A 24461-nucleotide genomic window follows, 5' to 3' on the forward strand; every position below is an offset into this window, starting at 1 on the left:
GACTGTTGAACAAATTAAGCTGTACATCAAGCAAGAATGGGAAAGAATTCCATCTGAAAAGCTTCAAAAAATGGTCTTCTCAGTTCCCAAACGTTTACTGAGTGTTGTTAAAAGGAAAGGCCATGTAACACAGTGGTAAAAATGCCCCGGTGCCAACTTTTTTGCAATGTATTGCTGCCATTAAATTCTAAATTAAAGATTATTTGCAAAAAACAAAAAATAAGTGTCTCAGTTCAAACATTAAATATCTTGTCTTTGCAGTCTATTCAATTGAATATAAGTTGAAAAGGATTTGCAAATCATTGTATTCTGTTTTTATTTACCATTTACACAACATGCCAACTTCACCAGTTTTGGGTTTTGCATTATTTGGTGTAATAATGATAATGGAACTTTTTCAAGACAAGTTACAGGTTAGAAAAGCTCCTTCTTGTTTTCATCTTTAAAATGGTTAATCAATTTTGGAATTGGGATGAAATAACAATTGCAATTTGGATGTGAATCCATGTTTTTTTGTGCATTACTATAAGTCTGCCCAACCAGTCTACATTGGACTTGGAGAAGGCATTGGACCATGTCCCACGGGAAGTCCTGTGGGTAGTGCTCAGAGAGTATGGGGTATCGGACTGTCTGATTGTGGCGGTCCGCTCCCTGTACGATCAGTGCCAGAGCTTGGTCCGCATTGCCGGCGGTAAGTCGGACACATTTCCAGTGAGGGTTGGACTCCGCCAAGGCTGTTCTTTGTCACCGATTCTGTTCATAACTTTTATGGACAGAATTTCTAGGCGCAGTCAGGGCTTTGAGAGGATCTGGTTTGGTGGCTCCAGGATTAAGTCTCGGCTTTTTGCAGATGTGGTCCTGATGGCTTCAACTGGCCAGGATCTTCAGCTCTCACTGGATCGGTTCCCATCGGTTCCATGACAATCAACACCTCCAAGTTTGAATCCATGGTTCTTGCCCAGAAAAGGGTGGAGTGCCACATCCGAGTTAGGGAGGAGATCTTGCCCCAAGTGGAGGAGTTCAATTATCACGGAGTCTTGTTCACGAGTGAGGGAAGAATGGATCGTGAGATCGACAGTCAGATCAGTGCGGCGTCTTCAGTAATGTGCACGCTGTATCGATCCGTTGTGGTGAAGAAGCTGTCAATTTACCGGTCGATCTACGTTATCATCCTCACCTATGGTCACGAACTTTGGGTTATGACCGAAAGGACAAGATCACGGATACAAGCGGACAAAATAGGTTTCCTCTGCCAGGTGGCGGAACTCTCCCTTAGAGATAGGGTGAGTAGCTCAAAGTAAAGCCACTGCTCCTCCACATGGAGAGCAGCCAGATGAGGTGGTTCGGACATCTGGTCAGGATGCCACCCGAACGCCTCCCTAGGGAGGTTCGGTTTAGGATCGGTTCGACTGAAGCGACTGGGATGAGAATCAGCACCTCTAAGTCCGAGTCCATGGTTCTCACCCGGAAAAGGGGGGAGTGCCATCTCCGGGTTGGGGAGGAGACCCTGCCCCAAGTGGAGGAGTTCAAGTACCTGGGAGTCTTGTTCACGAGTGAGGAAAGAGTGGATCGTGAGATCAACAGGCGGATCAGTGCGGCGTCTTCAGTAATGCGGACGCTGTATCGACTGGTTGTGGTGAAGAAGGAGCTGAGCCGGAAGGCAAAGCTTTCAATTTACCGGTCAATCTACGTTCCCATCCTCACCTATGGTCAGGAGTTCTGGGTCAAGACCGAAAGGACGAGATCGCGGGTTTAAGCAGCTGAAATGAGTTTCCTCTGCAGGGTGGAGGGTCTCTCCCTTAGAGATAGGGTGAGGAGCTCAAAGTAAAGCCACTGCTCCTCCACATCGAGAGGAGCCAGATGAGGTGGTTCGGGCATCTGGTCAGGATGCCACCCGAACGCCCCCATAGGGAGGTTCGGTTTAGGTCTAGGCTCGGTTCGCAGCCGAGTGTGAAGCAACTGGGATGAGAATCAGCACCTCCAAGTCCGAGTCCATGGTTCTCGCCCGGAGAAGGGTGGAGTGCCATCACCGGGTTGGGGAGGAGACCCTGCTTCAAGTGAAGGAGTTCAAGTACCTGGGAGTCTTGTTCACGAGTGGGGGAAGAGTGGATCGTGAGATCGACAGGCGGATCGGTGCGGCGTCTTCAGTAATGCGGACGCTGTATCGATCCGTTGTGGTGAAGAAGGAGCTAAGGTGGAAGGCAAAGCTCTCAATTTAACGGTCAATCTACGTTCCCATCATCACCTATGGTCATGAGCTTTGGGTTATGACCGAAAGGACAAGATCTCGGGTACAAGCGGCCGAAATGAGTTTCCTCCGTCGGGTGGCGGGTCTCTCCCTTAGAGATAGGGTGAGGAGCTCAAAGTAAAGCCACTGCTATTCCACATCGAGAGCAGCCAGATGAGGTGGTTCGGGCATCTGCTCAGGATTCCACCGGAACGTCTTCCGAGGGAGGTGTTTAGGGCACGTTCGACCGGTAGGAGACCACGGGGAAGACCCAGGACACGTCGGGAAGACTGTGTCTCTCGACTGGCCTGGGAACGCCTTGGGATCCCCCGGGAAGAGCTAGACGAAGTGGCTGGGGAGAGGGAAGTCTGGGCTTCCCTGTTTAGGCTGCTGTCCCCGCAACCCAACCTCGGATAAGCGGAAGAAGATAGATGGATGGATGGACTCCAAGTTGCTGACTTTTGGCGGATCGGTAAAAAAATGCGAGCTAGTGAATTTAAATACTGACATAAATGTAATACACACGTCATTCCTCTTACAAACCTCAATCTAAACATGCATACATATATTAATTAAAATGTACACATTAAATATATCTCAAGTATTATGTTTATTTACTTATTTATTTTAAGATGAAGCTTTTTTTTAATATTTCTGTGAGGGTATAAGGGATTTTTGAGCACATTTAACAATACCGTGATTATTTTTTGGTAACAGAAAACGTCTAAATTGATCTGTCGTTTGGGTTTGTGTTCTTCACAGTCCCTAAAAACCTTCCACACTTAGTCCGAAGCCGCCGTGGCGTCAATGCATTCAAGCGCTCACATCAAGGATATTGTTAGTTGTCACTGCCGGCAGAATTTTCCTTGAGTCTGAGGCGCACTTTTCTTCACATCAATAAAAAAAAAAAAAATGGACCGCGGTTTCTTTCTCCGGGTGGTGTTGAGCACACCTGTGTCATTAGGAGTGTTCCCACCAGCAGCAGCTGCAGCGGTGCAAACATTCCCAGCGCCTCACAGCCGGGGTGTCAATTGAAAAAGCTGCAAGTGAGCATGTTGCAGCAGCACCAGGCTTCTCCACACCTGGAATAAAAAACATGAACATGCAAGATGGAGGTGTTTGGATGTTAATTTAGGGCTCTGAAGGCTCCATTGTAGGCAGACCTCCATAGTCTTGTCTTTCATAATGATTAACTATAGGCAACATTTTATTTTTTAAAGTGCAGTTTCCCCTTGAAGTCGTTGTGTCTTTATGTTGTTGTGTTGTGCCTTTATGGTTTTGTGTCTTTATGCTGTTGTGTTGTGCCTTTATTTTTTTGTGTTGTGGCTTCATATCCCTGTGTTGTGCCTCAATGTTGTGCTGTGTCTTTATGCTGTTGTGTTGTGCCTGTATGTTGTTGTGTTGTGGCTCCATGTCATTGTGTTGTGCCTTAATGGTGTTGTGTTGTGTCTTTATGCTGTTGTGTTGTGCCTGTATGTTGTTGTGTTGTGGCTCCATGTCATTGTGTTGTGCCTTAATGGTGTTGTGTTGTGACTTTATGGTGTTGTGTTGTGACTTTATGTTGTTGTGTTGTGTCTTTATGTTGTTGTGTTGTGCCTTTATGCTTTTGTGTTGTGTCTTTATGCTGTTGTGTTGTGCCTTTATGTTTTTGTGTTGTGGCTTCATATCCCTGTGTTGTGCCTCAATGTTGTTGTGCTGTGTCTTTATGTTGTTGTGTTGTGCCTTTATGTTGTTGTGTTGTGTCTTTATGCTGTTGTGCCTTTATGTTGTTGTGTTGTGGCTCCATGTCATTGTGTTGTGTTGTGCCTTTATGTTGTTGTGTCGTGTCTTTATGCTGTTGTGTTGTGCCTGTATGTTGTTGTGTTGTGGCTCCATGTCATTGTGTTTGCCTTAATAGTGTTGTGTTGTGCCTTTATGGCGTTGTGACTTTATGTTGTTGTGTTGTGTCTTAATGTTGTTGTGTTGTGCTTATGGTGTTGTGTCTTTATGTTGTTGTGTTGTGTCTTTATGCTGTTGTGTTTTGTCTTTATGTTTTTGTGTTGTGCTTCATATCCCTGTGTTGTGCCTCAATGTTGTTGTGTTGTGTCTTTATGCTGTTGTGTCTGTATGTTGTTGTGTTGTGGCTCCATGTCATTGTGTTGTGCCTTAATGGTGTTGTGTTGTGCCTTTATGTTGTTGTGTTGCGTCTTTATGTTGTTGTGTTGTGCCTGTATGTTGTTGTGTTGTGGCTCCGTGTCATTGTGTTGTACCTTAATAGTGTTGTGTTGTGACTTTATGTGCTTGTGGTGTGTCTTTATGTTGTTGTGTTGTGCCTTCATGTTGTTGTGTTGTGTCTTTATGTTGTTGTGTTGTGTCTTTATGTTGTTGTGTTGTGTCTTCATGTTGTTGTGTTGTGTCCGTATGTTTATTGTTGTGTCTTCATGTTGCTCTGTCGTAAAATGGCCACTGCCCAGTTAGCTAATACACGTCTTTAAATCTCTGGATTGATGAAGTAATGTGCTGTTCATACTAACTGGGGACCCTGGGGAAAACTAGTTAATATGGTTCATGGGGACCACATTTAGATAATTGTGCATAAGTCACACAAATTTGTACGTGACTACTGAGGACCATTAAAAAAAAAAAGTTCAAATTAGATGTTAAACATGTTTACTTTTAAGTAAACATGTTTTCTGGGCCAAAGGTTAAAAAACCCTTAGGCATCTTCAGAATGGATCTGACTATCATTTAAAAAGGTTTCCCTTTAAGGGACTTGTTTTTGGGTCCTCATACCGTCAGAAGTCCCCTAAAGGTGACTGTGTAAACAGAGCGATGTCCCCATTAAGTAAGCATTGCCAGAACACGCACACACACACACGCACACACACACACACACATATATACTAGTTATCATTTGGAATGGGGACCACCCTTTCTACAGGATGTGGAGGCATTAAAAAAACAATTAAGTAAAATGGCCACTGCCCAGTTAGCTAATATACACGTCTTTAAATCTCTGGATTGATGAAGTAATGTGCTGTTCATACTAACTGGGGACCCTGGGGAAAAATAGTTAAATATGGTTCATGGGGACCAAATTTTAATAATTTTGCATAAGTCACACAAATCTGTACGTGACTACTGAGGACCATTAAAAAAAAAAAAAAAAAAGTTCCAATTAGATGTTAAACATGTTTACTTTTCAGTAAACATGTTTTATTGGCCAAAGCTTAAAAATCCCTTAGGCATCTTCAGAATGGATCTGGCTATCATTCATTTAAAAAGGTTTCCCTTTAAGGGACTTGTTTTTTGGTCCTCATACCGTCAGAAGTCCCCTAAAGGTGACTGTGTAAACCGAGCGATGTCCCCATTACGTAAGCATTGCCAGAACACGCACACACACACACACACACACACACACACACACACATACACACACACTGGTTATCATTTAGACTGGGTACCAAAATGGGGGTTGCCCACAAATGCGGTCCTCTCCAAGGTTTCTCATAGTCACTGTCACCGAGGTCCCAATGTGGTTTTTCCTTGCCCTTATGTGGGCTCTGTACCATTGTGGCTTGTGCAGCCCTTTGAGACACTTGTGATTTAGGGCTATATAAATAAACATTGATTGATTTAAAAAGGTTTCCCTTTAGAGGACCTGTTTTTTTGGTCCCCATACCGTCAGAAGTCCCCTAAAGGTGACTGTGTAAACAGAGCCATGTCCCCATTACGTAAGCATTGCCAGCACACACACACACACACACACACACACACACACACTGGTTATCATTTAGACTGGGGACCAAAATGGGGGTTGCCCACAAATGCGGTCCTCTCCAAGGTTTCTCATAGTCACAGTCACCGAGGTCCCAATGTGGTTTTTCCTTGCCCTTATTTGTGCTCTGTACCACAGCTGTCATTGTGGCTTGTGCAGCCCTTTGAGACACTTGTGATTTAGGGCTATATAAATAAACATTGATTGATTTAAAAAGGTTTCCCTTTAGAGGACCTATTTTTTTGGTCCCCATACCGTCAGAAGTCCCCTAAAGGTGACTGTGTAAACAGAGCCATGTCCCCATTACGTAAGCATTGCCAGCACACACACACACACACACTGGTTATCATTTAGACTGGGGACCAAAATGGGGCTTGCCCACAAATGCGGTCCTCTCCAAGGTTTCTCATAGTCACAGTCACCAAGGTCCCAATGTGGTTTTTCCTTGCCCTTATGTGGGCTCTGTACCACAGCTGTCATTGTGGCTTGTGCAGCCTTTTGAGACACTTGTGATTTAGGGCTATATAAATAAACATTGATTGATTTAAAAAGGTTTCCCTTTAGAGGACCTGTTTTTTTGGTCCTCATACCGTCAGAAGTCCCCTAAAGGTGACTGTGTAAACCGAGCGATGTCCCCATTACGTAAGCATTGCCAGAACACGCACACACACACACACACACACACACACACACACACATACACACACACTGGTTATCATTTAGACTGGGTACCAAAATGGGGGTTGCCCACAAATGCGGTCCTCTCCAAGGTTTCTCATAGTCACTGTCACCGAGGTCCCAATGTGGTTTTTCCTTGCCCTTATGTGGGCTCTGTACCACAGCTGTCATTGTGGCTTGTGCAGCCTTTTGAGACACTTGTGATTTAGGGCTATATAAATAAACATTGATTGATTTAAAAAGGTTTCCCTTTAGAGGACCTGTTTTTTTGGTCCCCATACCGTCAGAAGTCCCCTAAAGGTGACTGTGTAAACAGAGCCATGTCCCCATTAAGTAAGCATTGCCAGCACACACACACACACACACACACACTGGTTATCATTTAGACTGGGGACCAAAATGGGGGTTGCCCACAAATGCGGTCCTCTATAAGGTTTCTCATAGTCACTGTCACCGAGGTCCCACTGGGGTGAGTTTTTCCTTGCCCTTATTTGTGCTCTGTACCGCGGATGTCATTGTGGCTTGTGCAGCCCTTTGAGACACTTGTGATTTAGGGCTATATAAACAAACATTGATTGATTGATTGATTTGAAAAGGTTTCCCTTTAGAGAACCTGGTTTTTTGGTCCCCATACCGTCTGAAGTCCCCTAAAGGTGACTGTGTAAACAGAGCCATGTCCCCATTATGTAAGCATTGCCAGCACACACGGTGGCAGAGGGGTTAGTGCGTCTGCCTCACAATACGAAGGTCCTCCAGTCCTGGGTTCAAATCCAGGCTCGGGATCTTTCTGTGTGGAGTTTGCATGTTCTCCCCGTGACTGCGTGGGTTCCCTCCGGGTACTCCGGCTTCCTCCCACTTCCTCCCATGCACCTGGGGATAGGTTGATTGGCAACACTAAATGGGCCCTAGTGTGTGAATGTTGTCTGTCTATCTGTGTTGGCCCTGCGATGAGGTGGCGACTTGTCCAGGGTGTACCCCGCCTTCCGCCCGATTGTAGCTGAGATAGGCGCCAGCGCCCCCCGCGTCCCCGAAAGGGAATAAGCGGTAGAAAATGGATGGATGGATGCCAGCACACACACACACATTACCCCACCGCCCAACACACACCATTGTCCCGGGGACATGCGCCACACCGTGTCACACTGATGTGTTTACCAACAGTGGGAGATAGATGGAGGGGGGCGGCGGAGGTGTAGCCTTGGGGGGCCTTTTCGCACCTTATCACTCAATCCACACATCGGCCGGAACCCAGGCTTCTTGTCTCTTGTGCGTGTGACGGAAATCCCTCACGGAAACCCACCCCACGCCCACTGCTCACTTTTCTCCACCTAACCCAAACATCTGCAGCAAGGCAGCGTGGGTAATAAAAATTTAATAGAAAAAAAATTAAGAGGAAAAAGTGAGGCCAGCCTGCCCCCTAGTGTGCACTGCGGGAATATAACTACTAAATCAGTGTGTGTGTGTGTGTATTGTACATGACAGCACAATCTCTCCTGTATCCTGTGTATTGATGTTTACATTAGGGAAGTTTAGCTGCGAGCCAATGAACAGGAGCCGCACGCCTCCCTACTCGCTCTTTACTCCCCGTCCTTACTTTTTTTTTAGATTTGCTTTGGTTGTGTTTAAAAGACGTCACCGAGCAAAAATCGCTAAAGAGAATGATTACTTTTTTTTTTTATTTTATTATTTTTTTTTATGGTCAGCAACCGTAAGCTGCATAGAAAGTAAAGGAGTCGCTCAGTAACTATTTTAACTGAGGGGGGAAAATGCAGGTGTACAATTTTAGGATTTTAACTAGAATAATGATGAGTGTCGTTTCAATGATTTTTGATGTTTTATTTTGAAATACAACGGATGACAAGTTAGCATGAACTTATTTCCTCTCTAGCTTTTTTTCCGTCCAATATTAACACAACAAAATAATGCCAATTATTACTGTATTTACACAGTACACTGAATTAAACAGTGTATACAGGAATACCTTAACAGATAAATAATTGTAAAAAAATTAAAAAAGATCAATAATATAAATAGTATAGAAAAAACACGTTTTTGTCCAAACAATAATATAATATATAATGAATAGAACCATGTATTGTCTATTCCAAAGGTCCCCAAACTTTTTGACTCGGGGGCCCCAATTTATATATATATATATATATATATATATATATATATATATATATATATATATATATATATATATATATATATATATATGTGTATATATGTATATATATGTATATGTATATATATGTATATGTATATATATGTATATGTATATATATATATGTATATATATGTATATGTATATATATATATATATGTATATATATATATATATGTATATATATATATATATATATATGTATATATATATATATATATGTATATATATATATATATATATATATATATATGTATATATATATATGTATATATATATATATGTATATATATGTATATGTATATATATATATATGTATATATATGTATATGTATATATATATATGTATATATATGTATATGTATATATATATATATATATATATATATATATGTATATATATATATATACTTTCCTCCATCCCGAAGACGGATTTAGATGGAAAATGCGAGACTACTGGTCTGGGTAAGGAGTCTGTTAAATTAGAACAAGTTTTTTCTGCTTTGAGTGTTTCAGAGTTGGACATGTGTTTTACTGAGGTGGCTAACTATGATGCGTGCAGTTTATCAAAGCAACAAACAAACAATCGGAAAATCCCCGTTACTGAGGTGGCTAACCATGATGTGTGCAGTTTATCAAAGCAACAAACAAACAATCGGAAAATCCCCGTTACTGAGGTGGCTAACCATGATGCGTGCAGTTTATCAAAGCAACAATCAAACAATCGGAAAATTCCTGTCGTATCAATTCCTAGATATGGTCGTAACTATACTAAATGCACTGGGCATAATAAACATTATTAATATTGCTACTACGGATAATTTGATCAAAAACTCCCTAAAACAGCCCACTACCTATAATATAGGTTTTTTAAACATAAGATCATTGTCTCCCAAAACGTTGTTAGTTAATGATATTATCAGAGACAACAATCTTAACGTCATCGGTCTCAGCGAAACCTGGCTTAAACCAAACGACTTTTTTGCGCTAAATGAGGCATGTCCTCCTAACTTTACACATGCGCATAATGCCCGTCCGCTCATAAGGGGTGGGGGGGTCGCACTAATATACAACGAAAACTTTAACCTTAGTCCTAACATAAATAATAAATATAAATCGTTTGAGGTGCTTACTATGAGGTCTGTCACACCGCTGCCTCTACACCTGGCTGTTATCTACCGCCCCCCAGGGCCCTATTCGGACTTTATTAATGAATTCTCAGAGTTCGTTGCTGATCTAGTGACACACGCCGATAATATAATCATAATGGGGGACTTTAATATCCATATGAATACCCCATCGGACCCACCGTGCGTAGCGCTCCAGACTGTAATTGATAGCTGTGGTCTCACACAAATAATAAATGAACCCACGCATCGCAACGGTAATACGATAGACCTAGTGCTTGTCAGGGGCATCACCGTTTCCAAAGTTACGATACTCCCGTATACTAAAGTATTGTCCGATCATTACCTTATAAAATTCGAGGTTCAGACGCATGATCGTCAAACTAATAATAATAATACCTGCTATAGCAGCCGCAACATTAATACGGCCACAACGACAACTCTTGCTGACCTACTGCCCTCGGTAATGGCACCATTCCCAAAGTATGTGGGCTCTATTGATAACCTCGCTAACAACTTTAACGACGCCCTGCGCGAAACCATTGATAACATAGCACCGCTAAAGTTAAAAAAGGCTCCAAAAAAGCGCACCCCGTGGTTTACAGAAGAAACTAGAGCTCAGAAATTATTATGTAGAAAGCTGGAACGCAAATGGCGCACGGCTAAACTTGAGGTGCACCATCAAGCATGGAGTGATGGTTTAATAACTTATAAACGCATGCTTACCTTAGCTAAAGCTAAATATTACTCAAATCTCATCCACCGTAATAAAAACGATCCTAAATTTTTGTTTAGTACGGTAGCATCGCTAACCCAACAAGGGACTCCTTCCAGTAGCTCAACCCACTCAGCTGATGACTTTATGCAATTCTTTAGTAAGAAAATTGAAGTCATTAGAAAGGAGATTAAAGACAATGCGTCCCAGCTACAACGGGGTTCTATTAACACTGACACGATGGTATATACGGCGGATACTGCCCTCCAAAATAGTTTCTCCCGTTTTGAGGAAATAACATTAGAGGAATTGTTACAACGTGTAAATGGAATAAAACAGACAACATGTTTACTTGACCCTCTTCCTGGGAAACTGATCAAGGAGCTCTTTGAATTATTAGGTCCATCAGTGCTAAATATTATAAACTTATCACTCTCCTCGGGCTCTGTTCCCCTAGCATTCAAAAAAGCGGTTATTCATCCTCTTCTTAAAAGACCTAACCTCGATCCTGACCTCATGGTAAATTACCGACCGGTGTCTCACCTTCCCTTTATTTCAAAAATCCTTGAAAAAATTGTTGCGGAGCAGTTAAATGAACACTTAGCGTCTAACAATCTATGTGAAACCTTTCAATCCGGTTTCAGGGCAAATCACTCCACGGAGACAGCCCTCGCAAAAATGACTAATGATCTATTGCTAACGATGGATTCTGATGCGTCATCTATGTTGCTGCTCCTCGATCTTAGCGCTGCTTTCGATACCGTCGATCATAATATTTTATTAGAACGTATCAAAACACGAATTGGTATGTCAGACTTAGCCCTGTCTTGGTTTAACTCTTATCTTACTGATAGGATGCAGTGTGTCTCCCATAACAATGTGACCTCGGACTACGTTAAGGTAACGTGTGGAGTTCCCCAGGGTTCGGTCCTTGGCCCTGCACTCTTCAGCATCTACATGCTGCCGCTAGGTGACATCATACGCAAATACGGTATTAGCTTTCACTGTTATGCTGATGACACCCAACTCTACATGCCCCTAAAGCTGACCAACACGCCGGATTGTAGTCAGCTGGAGGCGTGTCTTAATGAAATTAAACAATGGATGTCCGTTAACTTTTTGCAACTCAACGCCAAAAAAACGGAAATGCTGATTATCGGTCCTGCTAGACACCGAACTCTATTTAATAATACAACTCTAACATTTGACAACCAAACAATTAAACAAGGTGACACGGTAAAGAATCTGGGTATTATCTTCGACCCAACTCTCTCCTTTGAGGCACACATTAAAAGCGTTACTAAAACGGCCTTCTTTCATCTCCGTAACATCGCTAAAATTCGCTCCATTCTGTCCACTAAAGACGCTGAGATCATTATCCATGCGTTTGTTACGTCTCGCCTCGACTACTGTAACGTATTATTTTCGGGTCTCCCCATGTCTAGCATTAAAAGATTACAGTTGGTACAAAATGCGGCTGCTAGACTTTTGACAAGAACAAGAAAGTTTGATCACATTACGCCTGTACTGGCTCACCTGCACTGGCTTCCTGTGCACTTAAGATGTGACTTTAAGGTTTTACTACTTACGTATAAAATACTACACGGTCTAGCTCCATCTTATCTTGCCGATTGTATTGTACCATATGTCCCGGCAAGAAATCTGCGTTCAAAGGACTCCGGCTTATTAGTGATTCCCAAAGCCCAAAAAAAGTATGCGGGCTATAGAGCATTTTCCGTTCGGGCTCCAGTACTCTGGAATACCCTCCCGGTAACAGTTCGCGATGCCACCTCAGTAGAAGCATTTAAGTCTCACCTTAAAACTCATTTGTATACTCTAGCCTTTAAATAGACTCCCTTTTTAGACCAGTTGATCTGCCGCTTCTTTTCTTTTTCTTCTATGTCCCACTCTCCCGTGTGGAGGGGGTCCGGTCCGATCCGGTGGCCATGTACTGCTCGCCTGTGTATCGGCTCGGGACATCTCTGCGCTGCTGGTCCGCCTACGCTTGGGATGGTTTCCTGCTGGCTCCGCTGTGAACGGGACTCTCACTGCTGTGTCTTGGATCCTCTTTGGACTGGACTTTCACAGTATCATGTTAGATCCGCTCGACATCCATTGCTTTCCTCCTCTCTAAGGTTCTCATAGTCATCATTGTCACTGACGTCCCACTGGGTCATTATTGTCACCGATGTCCCACTGGGTGTGAGTTTTCCTTGCCCTTATGTGGGCCTACCGAGGATGTCGTGGTGGTTTGTGCAGCCCTTTGAGACACTAGTGATTTAGGGCTATATAAGTAAACATTGATTGATTGATTGATTGATATATATATATATATATATATATATATATATATATATATATATATATATATATTGTGAGTGTGAATGTTGTCTGTCTATCTGTGTTGGCCCTGCGATAAGGTGGCGACTTGTCCAGGGTGTACCCTGCCTTCCGCCCGATTGTAGCTGAAATAGGCGCCAGCGCCCCCCGCGACCCCGAAAGGGAATAAGCGGTAGAAAATGGATGGATGGATATATATATATATATATATATATATATATATATATATATATATGTATATATATATATGTATATATATATATATATATATATATATATTGTGAGTGTGAATGTTGTCTGTCTATCTGTGTTGGCCCTGCGATAAGGTGGCGACTTGTCCAGGGTGTACCCTGCCTTCCGCCCGATTGTAGCTGAAATAGGCGCCAGCGCCCCCCGCGACCCCGCGACATACATACATACATACATACATACATACATGTATATATATATATATATATATATATATATATATATATATATATATATATATATATATATATATATATATATATATATATATATGTATGTATATATATGTATATATAAAATTTAGACGCTGGCGGGGCACATCTGTCCCGCGGGCCGTAATTTGGGGACCAAATGTATTCTATCCTATTTATTATGTCATAATATTTTTTAATTTTATAATTGATTTATTCCCATGTTTAATGTTTAATTTAGACATAATCTACAAATAAATAAACATACCAATTGTAAAAAAATATATGTATATATAAATATAATGAACAAAATAGAAAAAATAAAATATTCTAATATATTAATTATATCCTTTTTTGTAATTGAATAATTATTTCTTGAGTTATTCCTGTAGTTACCGTTTAATTCAGACACAATCAGCAAATATATAAAGCTATCTTCTTTGGAATAAGTGAAGTGAAGTGAATTATATTTATATAGAATAAAAAAGATGGCTTTAATAAATAGAATAAAATAGACAAAGTGTTTATTTTATTTATTATATTCATCTTCGTTTTTAGAATTGTTTTCATCAATTTATAACCATTATTTTATTATAAAAAAAGATGAATGATGAATATAATAAATTCAGTATAATAGATGGTGCTTTTTTAAGGTATTGTATTATATTCTGCTTGTAGACTCTAATAATGGTGTTCTATTATATTCTATTCATTGCATCTGTTTTTTTAAATTATTTATTTATTTATTGATGTATTCCTGTATTTACTCTCTAATTTAGAAAATGCTTATTTATTCATTTTTAAGTGTCACGGCCTGCGTTTGTCTGGACCCCGAGATGCAGAGACGTTAGGCAAGTGCACAAAAACAGGATGATGCTAAACAGAAGACACTTATGATTAGGATTATGACTATCGGTACATTAATAATTTATTTACATTTTTTGCACTTCAAATACTACTGATTTTGCGTTGCATTTCTTTTTCATTTTTTTCTAATAAAAAAAAAACATTGTATATGCTTCCTATATACAATAATCATTTTATATTATATTCATTTACAAATTAAATAATAAGGAATACATTGATTGTTTAGCTTCACATTTATTGCATTCAGGTACAAAAAAACCCTCCATAGTGTATTATTATTATTTGTATTTACTTGTTCCACCTGCCCATCGCTAATGTAAACACACTGCAGATGTTTCTAGAAAGCTATTAGCCTGTTAGCATTGTTAGCACCCTGTGCTACAGGTGAGGTTGGTTGCCAAGCAGGAGGTGCGGCCCGATGCTCCTTAGTCACTCCTTAACGAGATGTAGCTTAATGAAGCAAGCTGGCCCTGAAGGTGCTGATGTCTTATCGGCGCCGCTCTCTCCTCCTTGATGCATTGCACCCACTTCCTGTCTCCGCTCCCTCCCAAACACAACAAGGCTTTTGTTTATTTGGGGCGCAGGAGCGCTGGAAACGAAGGAGAGGAGATAACCTTCATGCAGGTGGTTCGTGTTTATCCACTTGAACTTTTTATTGGAGTACATTTTGTGGACCAGCCAGAGTGCTCGGCTGTTTTTAGGATCCCCGAATCGACAGCAGCCCTTTCTCTAGCCTGCTTAAAGTACATCCACAAAAACAGCAGACTATTTTTGTGGACATATTGCAAAAACTCTAGTCAAAGATCTTCTGTATGACGTTTTTTAAGGAACCTGTTACAAAAGAGCTACTACTATAAGATATTCAACACGAGGGAGAAGTTTGCAGTTTTTGAGGACCTACTGAAAAATGGACAACGATGACCAAATTCTGCTGTTTTTAGGAATCTAGTGCAACAACACAAGTCAAAGATCCTCAATATGACAACCGCGCTCTGTTTTTGAGGACCTTCTGGGAAAATCCTATTCAGAGATCCTCTAAATGACAGGAGACCTCTGCTGTTTTTGGGAATCTAGTGCAAAAGCACTTGTCAGGGGGGAAAAAAATCTGAATTTTGTATCAAAACGTTAGTCAAAGGCACTTTGGTGGTTTATTTTTAATCTACTGCAAAAACATGAGTCAAGAGCTTTTTTTTTTTTTTTTTGGAGTGTTTTGCTGTTTTTGAGTACTTACTGGAAAAGGGGAGGTTTTTGTCATGAGAAATTGAGGTTTTTTGGGGGGTTGGTGCACTAATTGTAAGTGTATCTTGTGTTTTTTATGTTGAGTTAATAAAAAAAAATCATAAAAAATTATTCTGCGGCCCGGTACCAATCAAACCGCAGCCCGGTACCGGTCTGCGGCCCGGTGGTTGGGGACCACTGCTCTATATGACAGGAGTGATTTGCTGTTTTTGAGTACTTACTGGGAAAAACATGCTATTTAGAGATCCTCTATGTGACAGGAGCACTTTGCTGTTTTTAGGAATCTAGTGCAAAAACACAAGTCAAAGATCCTCAGGATGACAACCGCACTCTGTTTTTGAGGACCTTCTGCGAAAATCTTATTCAGAGATCCTCTAAATGACAGGAGAACTCTGCTGTTTTTGGTAATCTAGTGCAAAAGCACTTGTCAGGGGGAAATAAATCGGAATTTTGTACCAAAACGTTAGTCAAAGGCACTTTGGTGATTTATTTTTAATCTACTGCTAAAACATGAGTAAAGAGCTTTTTTTTTTTGCCTTTTTTTTTGGCTTTTTTTTCTCCAGGAGTGCTTTGCTGTATTTGAATACTTACTGGAAAAACATGCTATTAAGAGATCCTCTATGTTACAGGAGCACTTTGCTGTTTTTAGGAATCTAGTGGAACAACACAAGTCAAAGATCCTCAATATGACAACCGCGCTCTGTTTTTGAGGACCTTCTGCGAAAATCCTATTCAGAGATCCTCTAAATGACAGGAGACCTCTGCTGTTTTTGGGAATCTAGTGCTAAAGCACTTGGCAGGGGGGGGGAAATCGTAATTTTGTACCAAAACATTAGTCAAAGGTACTTTGGTGGTTTATTTTTAATCTACTGCAAAACCATGAGTCAAGAGCTTTTTTTCTTTTTATTTTTGGAGTGTTTTGCTGTTTTTGAGTACTTACTGGAAAAACATGCTATTTAGAGATCCTCTATATCAGTGGTCCCCAACCTTTTTGTAGCTGCGGACCGGTCAACGCTTGATAATTTGTCCCGCGGCCCGGGGGGGGGGGATTTTTTATTGTTTTTCTTTGTCATGAAAAAGGGAGGTTTTTGTCATGAAATTGGAGGTTTTTGGGGTTGGTGCACTAATTGTAAGTGTATCTTGTGTTTTTTATGTTAATTTAATAAAAAATAAATAAAAACCTTTTTTTTTTTTCTCAAAAATTAAAAAAGAAAAAAAAAATCATTAAAAATTATTCTGTGGCCCGGTGGTTGGGGACCACTGCTCTATATGACAGGAGTGCTTTGCTGTTTTTGAGTACTTACTGGGAAAAACATGCTATTTAGAGATCCTCTATGTGACAGCAGCACGTTGCTGTTTTTAGGAATCTAGTGCAACAGCAAAAGTCAAAGATCCTCAATATGACAACCGCGCTCTGTTTTTGAGGACCTTCTGCAAAAATCCTGTTCAGAGATCCTCTAAATAACAGGAGCACTCTGCTGTTTTGGGGAATATAGTGCAAAAACACTTGTCAGGAAAAAAAAAATCGGAATTTTGTACCAAAACGTCAGTCAAAGGCACTTTGGTGGGTTATTTTTAACCTACTGCAAAAAAACATGAGTCAAGAGCTTCTTTTTTTTCTTCTTTTTTTTTAGGAGTGCTTTGCTGTTTTTGAGTACTCGCTGGAAAAATATGCTATTTAGCGATCCTCTATATGACAGGAGTGCTTTGCTTTTTTAAAATACTTACTAGGAAAAACATGCCATTTAGAGATCCTCTATGTGACAGGAGCACTTTGCTGTTTTTAGGAATCTAGTGCACCAACACAAGTCAAAGATCCTCAATATGACAACCGCGCTCTGTTTTTGAGGACCTTCTGCAAAAATACTATTCAGAGATCCTCTAAATGACAGGAGCACTCTGCTGTTTTTGGGAATCTGCTGCAAAAACACAAGTCAAAGATCATCTATATGCTTTAAGAGCTCTGCTAAAGATTTACTGCAAAATTTGCTCCTCAAAGATTCTCCACATAACAAGAGGACTTGGCCAATTTCACGACTTTTGAGTCCCCAGCAACTTCTACGACAAGAGACAACAAAATGTTTGAAGACTTAAAGGCGAGTGAGACCTCCCCAAATATACTGCAAAAACACTAGTCAAAGATCATTTAAATGAAAGGAGCATTTTGCCGTTTTTAAAAATCTGGTGCAAAAACAGTAGTTAATTAGCATATACAAGACAGGAAACAATTGCTGTCTTTAAAAAAGTTTGAAAACTTAAATGCGAGTGAGACCTCGCCAAATGTACTACAAAAACACTAGTCAAAGATGATATATATGAAAGGAGCACTTTGCCGTTTTTAAAAAACTTTGAAATCTTAAAGGCGAGTGAGACCTCGCCAAATGTACTGCAAAAACACCAGTCGAAGATCATTTATGTGAAAGGAGTACTTTGCTGTTTTTTAAGAGTCTAGTGCAAAAACAGTAGTCAATTAGCATATACAAGACAGGAAAAACTTGCTGTCTTTAAGAATCTACAGCGAAAACACAAGTCGAAGATCGTTTATATGACAAAAAAAGATCTGCTTTAGATCTAAATGCTCCTCAAAGATTGTCCACACGACAAGAGCACTTTGCCGTTTTTCACTACCTTTGACTCCCCAGCAACTTCTACGAAAAGAGTCACCAAAAAGTTTGAAGACTCAAAAGGCGAGTGAGACCTCGCCAAATTTACTGCATAAACACTAGTCAAAGATCATTTATATGAGAGGAGCACTTTGTCGCTTTTAAGAATCGAGTGCGAAAACAGTAGTCAATTAGCATATACAAGACAGGAAACAATTGCTGTCTTTAAGAATCTACGGCGAAAACACAAGTCAAAGATCATCTACATGACAAAAGAGCTCTGCTAAAGTTCAAAATTTTTCTCAAAGATTGTCCACATGACAAGAGCACTTTGCTGATTTCACGACCTTTGAGTCCCCAGCAACTTCTATGAAAAGAGACAACTAAAAGTGTGAAGACTTGAAAGCGAGTGAGACCTCCCCAATGTACTGCAGAAACTCTAGTCAAAGATCATTTATGTGAAAGGAGCACATTGCTGTTTTTAAGAGTCTAGTGGAAAAACAGTAGTCAATTAGCATATACAAGACAGGAAACAATTGCTGTTTTTAAGAATTTACGGCGAAAACACAAGTCAAAGATCATCTATATGCATAAAGAGCTCTGCTAAAGATCTAAATGCTCCTCAAAGATTGTCCACATGACAAGAGCACTTTGCCGTTTTTCATGACATTTGACTCCCCAGCAACTTCTACGACGAGAGACAACAAAATGTTTGAAGACTTAAAGGCGAGTGAGACCTCCCCACTGCAAAAACACTAGTCAAAGATAATTCATATGAAAGGAGCACTTTGCCGCTTTTAAGAATCTGGTGCAAAAACAGTCAATTAGCATATACAAGACAGGAAACAATTTCTGTTTTTAAGAATTTACGGCGAAAACACAAGTCAAAGATCATCGATATGACTAAAGAGCTCTGCTACAAAAATGTTCCTCAAAGATTGTCCACATGACAAGAGCACTTTGCCGTTTTTCATGACCTTTGAGTCCCGAGCAACTTCTACGACAAGAGACAAAAAAAGTTGACCTCCCCACTGCAAAAACACTAGTCAAAGATAATTAATATGAAAGGAGCACTTTGCCGCTTTTGAAAATCTGGTGCAAAAACAGTCAATTAGCATATACAAGACAGAACACACTTGCTGTTTTTAAGAATCCACGGCGAAAACACAAGTCAAAGATCATCTATATGACAAAAGAGCTCTGCTAAAGATCTAAATGTTCCTCAAAGATTGTCCACATGACAAGAGCACTTCGTCATTTTTCTCGACCTTTGAGTCCCCAGCAACTTTTATGATGAGAGACAACAACATTTTTTAAGACTTTAAGGCGAGTGAGACCTCCCCAAATGTACTGCAAAAATCACTAGTCAAAGATAATTTATATGAGAGGAGCACTTCGCCGCTTTTAAGAATCTGGTGCAAAATATAGTCAATTAGCATTTGCAAGACAGGAGATACTTGCTCTCTTCAAGAATTTACTGCATAAACACTAGTCAAAGATCACTTATATGAAAGGAGCACTTTGCCGCTTTTAGGAATCGAGTGCGAAAACAGTAGTCAATTAGCATATTCAAGACAGAAAACACTTGCTGTCTTTAAGAATCTACGGCGAAAACACAAGTCAAAGATCATCTACATGACAAAAGAGCTCTGCTAAAGTTCTAAATTTTTCTCAAAGATTGTCCACACGACAAGAGCACTTTGCTGATTTTACGACCTTTGAGTCCCCAGCAACTTCTATGAAAAGAGACAACAAAAAGTTTGAAGACTTGAAAGCGAGTGAGACCTCCCCAAATGTACTGCAGAAACTTTAGTCAAAGATCATTTATGTGAAAGGAGCACTTTGCTGTTTTTAAGAGTCTAGTGCAAAAACAGTAGTCAAATAGCATATACAAGACAGGAAACAATTGCTGTCTTTAAGAATCTACGGCGAAAACACAAGTCAAAGATCATCTACATGACAAAAGAGCTCTGCTAAAGTTCTAAATTTTTCTCAAAGATTGTCCACATGACAAGAGCACTTTGCTGATTTCACAACCTTTGAGTCCCCAGCAACTTCTATGAAAAGAGACAACAAAAAGTGTGAAGACTTGAAAGCGAGTGAGACCTCCCCAATGTACTGCAGAAACTCTAGTCAAAGATCATTTATGTGAAAGGAGCACATTGCTGTTTTTAAGAGTCTAGTGGAAAAACAGTAGTCAATTAGCATATACAAGACAGGAAACAATTGCTGTTTTTAAGAATTTACGGCGAAAACACAAGTCAAAGATCATCTATATGCATAAAGAGCTCTGCTAAAGATCTAAATGCTCCTCAAAGATTGTCCACATGACAAGAGCACTTTACCGTTTTTCATGACATTTGAGTCCCCAGCAACTTCTACGACAAGAGACAAAAAAAGTTTGAAGACTTAAAGGCGAGTGAGACCTCTCCACTGCAAAAACACAAATCAAAGATTTAATATGAAAGGAGCACTTTGCCACTTTTAAGAATCTGGTGCAAAAACAGTCAATTAGCATATACAAGACAGGAAACAATTTCTGTTTTTAAGAATTTACGGCGAAAACACAAGTCAAAGATCATCGATATGACTAAAGAGCTCTGCTACAAAAATGTTCCTCAAAGATTGTCCACATGACAAGAGCACTTTGCCGTTTTTCATGACCTTTGAGTCCCGAGCAACTTCTACGACAAGAGACAAAAAAAGTTGACCTCCCCACTGCAAAAACACTAGTCAAAGATAATTAATATGAAAGGAGCACTTTGCCGCTTTTGAAAATCTGGTGCAAAAACAGTCAATTAGCATATACAAGACAGAACACACTTGCTGTTTTTAAGAATCCACGGCGAAAACACAAGTCAAAGATCATCTATATGACAAAAGAGCTCTGCTAAAGATCTAAATGTTCCTCAAAGATTGTCCACATAACAAGAGCACTTCGTCATTTTTCTCGACCTTTGAGTCCCCAGCAACTTTTATGATGAGAGACAACAACATTTTTTAAGACTTTAAGGCGAGTGAGACCTCCCCAAATGTACTGCAAAAATCACTAGTCAAAGATAATTTATATGAGAGGAGCACTTCGCCGCTTTTAAGAATCTGGTGCAAAATATAGTCAATTAGCATTTGCAAGACAGGAGATACTTGCTCTCTTCAAGAATTTACTGCATAAACACTAGTCAAAGATCACTTATATGAAAGGAGCACTTTGCCGCTTTTAGGAATCGAGTGCGAAAACAGTAGTCAATTAGCATATTCAAGACAGAAAACACTTGCTGTCTTTAAGAATCTACGGCGAAAACACAAGTCAAAGATCATCTACATGACAAAAGAGCTCTGCTAAAGTTCTAAATTTTTCTCAAAAATTGTCCACATGACAAGAGCACTTTGCTGATTCCACAACCTTTGAGTCCCCAGCAACTTCTATGAAAAGAGACAACAAAAAGTGTGAAGACTTGAAAGCGAGTGAGACCTCCCCAATGTACTGCAGAAACTGTAGTCAAAGATCATTTATGTGAAAGGAGCACATTGCTGTTTTTAAGAGTCTAGTGGAAAAACAGTAGTCAATTAGCATATACAAGACAGGAAACGATTGCTGTCTTTAAGAATCTACGGCGAAAACACAAGTCAAAGATCATCTATATGCATAAAGAGCTCTGCTAAAGATCTAAATGCTCCTCAAAGATTGTCCACATGACAAGAGCACTTTGCCGTTTTTCATGACCTTTGAGTCCCGAGCAACTTCTACGACAAGAGACAAAAAAAGTTTGAAGACTTAAAGGCGAGTGAGACCTCCCCACTGCAAAAACACTAGTCAAAGATCATTTATATGAAAGGAGCACTTTGCCGTTTTTCATGACCTTTGAGTCCCGAGCAACTTCTACGACAAGAGACAAAAAAAGTTTGAAGACTTAAAGGTGAGTGAGACCTCTCCACTGCAAAAACACTAGTCAAAGATAATTAATATGAAAGGAGCACTTTGCCACTTTTAAGAATCTGGTGCAAAAGCAGTCAATTAGCATATACAAGACAGAACACACTTGCTGTTTTTAAGAATCTACGGTGAAAACACAAGTCAAAGATCATCTATATGACAAAAGAGCTCTGCTAAAGATCTAAATGTTCCTCAAAGATTGTCCACATGACAAGAGCACTTCGTCATTTTTCTCGACATTTGAGTCCCCAGCAACTTCTACGACGAGAGACAAAAAAAGTTCGAAGACTTAAAGGCGAGTGAGACCTCCCCACTGCAAAAACACTAGTCAAAGATCATTTGTATGAAAGGACCATTTTGCAGTTTTTAAAAATCCGGTGCAAAAACAGTAGTTAATTAGCATATACAAGACAGGAAACAATTGCTGTTTTTAAGTATCTACGGTGAAAACACAAGTCAAAGATCATCTATATGCATAAAGAGCTCTGCTAAAGATCTAAATGCTCCTCAAAGATTGTCCACATGACAAGAGCACTTTGCCGTTTTTCATGACATTTGAGTCCCCAGCAACTTCTACGACAAGAGACAAAAAAAGTTTGAAGACTTAAAGGCGAGTGAGACCTCTCCACTGCAAAAACACTAATCAAAGATTTAATATGAAAGGAGCACTTTGCCACTTTTAAGAATCTGGTGCAAAAACAGTCAATTAGCATATACAAGATAGGAAACAATTGCTGTTTTTAAGAATTTACGGCGAAAACACAAGTCAAAGATCATCTATATGCATAAAGAGCTCTGCTAAAGATCTAAATGCTCCTCAAAGATTGTCTACATGACAAGAGCACTTTGCCGTTTTTCATGACCTTTGAGTCCCCAGCAACTTCTACGACAAGAGACAAAAAAAGTTTGAAGACTTAAAGGCGAGTGAGACACTCATAGTCAGACACTCATAGTCAAAGATAATTAATATGAAAGGAGCACTTTGCCACTTTTAAGAATCTGGTGCAAAAACAGTCAATTAGCATATACAAGACAGAACACACTTACTCTTTTTAAGAATCTACTGCGAAAACACAAGTCAAAGATCATCTATATGACAAAAGAGCTCTGCTAAAGATCTAAATGTTCCTCAAAGATTGTCCACATGACAAGAGCACTTCGTCATTTTTCTCGACCTTTGAGTCCCCAGCAACTTCTACGACAAGAGACAAAAAAAGTTCGAAGACTTAAAGGCGAGTGAGACCTCCCCACTGCAAAAACCCTAGTCAAAGATCATTTATATGAAAGGAGCACTTTGCCGTTTTTCATGACCTTTGAGTCCCCAGCAACTTCTACAACAAGAGACAAAAAAAGTTTGAAGACTTAAAGGCGAGTGAGACCTCCCCACTGCAAAAACACTAGTCAAAGATAATTAATATGAAAGGAGCACTTTGCCACTTTTAAGAATCTGGTGCAAAAACAGTCAACTAGCATATACAAGACAGAACACACTTGCTGTTTTTAAGAATCTACGGTGAAAACACAAGTCAAAGATCATCTATATAGTGGCATAGCTCGGTTGGTAGAGCGGCCGGGCCAGCAACTTGAGGGTTGCAGCTTCGATTCCCGCTTCCGCCATCCTAGTCACTGCCGTTGTGTCCTTGGGCAAGACACTTTACCCACCTGCTCCCAGTGCCACCCACACTGGTTTAAATGTAACTTAGATATTGGGTTTCATTATGTAAAGCGCTTTGAGTCACTAGAGAAAAGCGCTATATAAAAAAAAATATATACAATTCACATATGACAAACGAGCTCTGCTAAATATCTAAATGCTCCTCAAAGATTGTCCACATGACAAGAGCACTTTGCCGTTTTTCATGACCTTTGAGTCCACAGCAACTTCTACGACAAGAGACAAAAAAAGTTCGAAGACTTAAAGGCGAGTGAGACCTCTCCACTGCAAAAACACTAGTCAAAGATAATTAATATGAAAGGAGCACTTTGCCACTTTTAAGAATCTGGTGCAAAAACAGTCAATTAGCATATACAAGATTGAACACACTTGCTGTTTTTAAGAATCTACGGCGAAAACACAAGTCAAAGATCATCTATATGACAAAAGAGCTCTGCTAAAGATCTAAATGTTCCTCAAAGATTGTCCACATGACAAGAGCACTTCGTCATTTTTCTCGACCTTTGAGTCCCCAGCAACTTCTACGACAAGAGACAAAAAAAGTTCGAAGACTTAAAGGCGAGTGAGACCTCCCCACTCCAAAAACCCTAGTCAAAGATCATTTATATGAAAGGAGCACTTTGCCGCTTTTAACAATCTGGTGCAAAAACAGTAGTCAATTAGCATATACAAAACAGGAAACAATTGCTGGT

General features: G+C 40.1%; 1 protein-coding gene across 1 annotated transcript in view; it reads left to right on the plus strand.

The window, feature by feature from the left end:
- LOC133569831 (serine/threonine-protein kinase H1-like) overlaps positions 1-24461 on the plus strand; it is a 38228-nt gene that overhangs the window by 8707 nt on the left and 5060 nt on the right. The window lies entirely within an intron of this gene.

Source organism: Nerophis ophidion, linkage group LG15 (assembly GCF_033978795.1).
Source record: "Nerophis ophidion isolate RoL-2023_Sa linkage group LG15, RoL_Noph_v1.0, whole genome shotgun sequence".
In the NCBI taxonomy this organism is placed as follows: domain Eukaryota; kingdom Metazoa; phylum Chordata; class Actinopteri; order Syngnathiformes; family Syngnathidae; genus Nerophis; species Nerophis ophidion.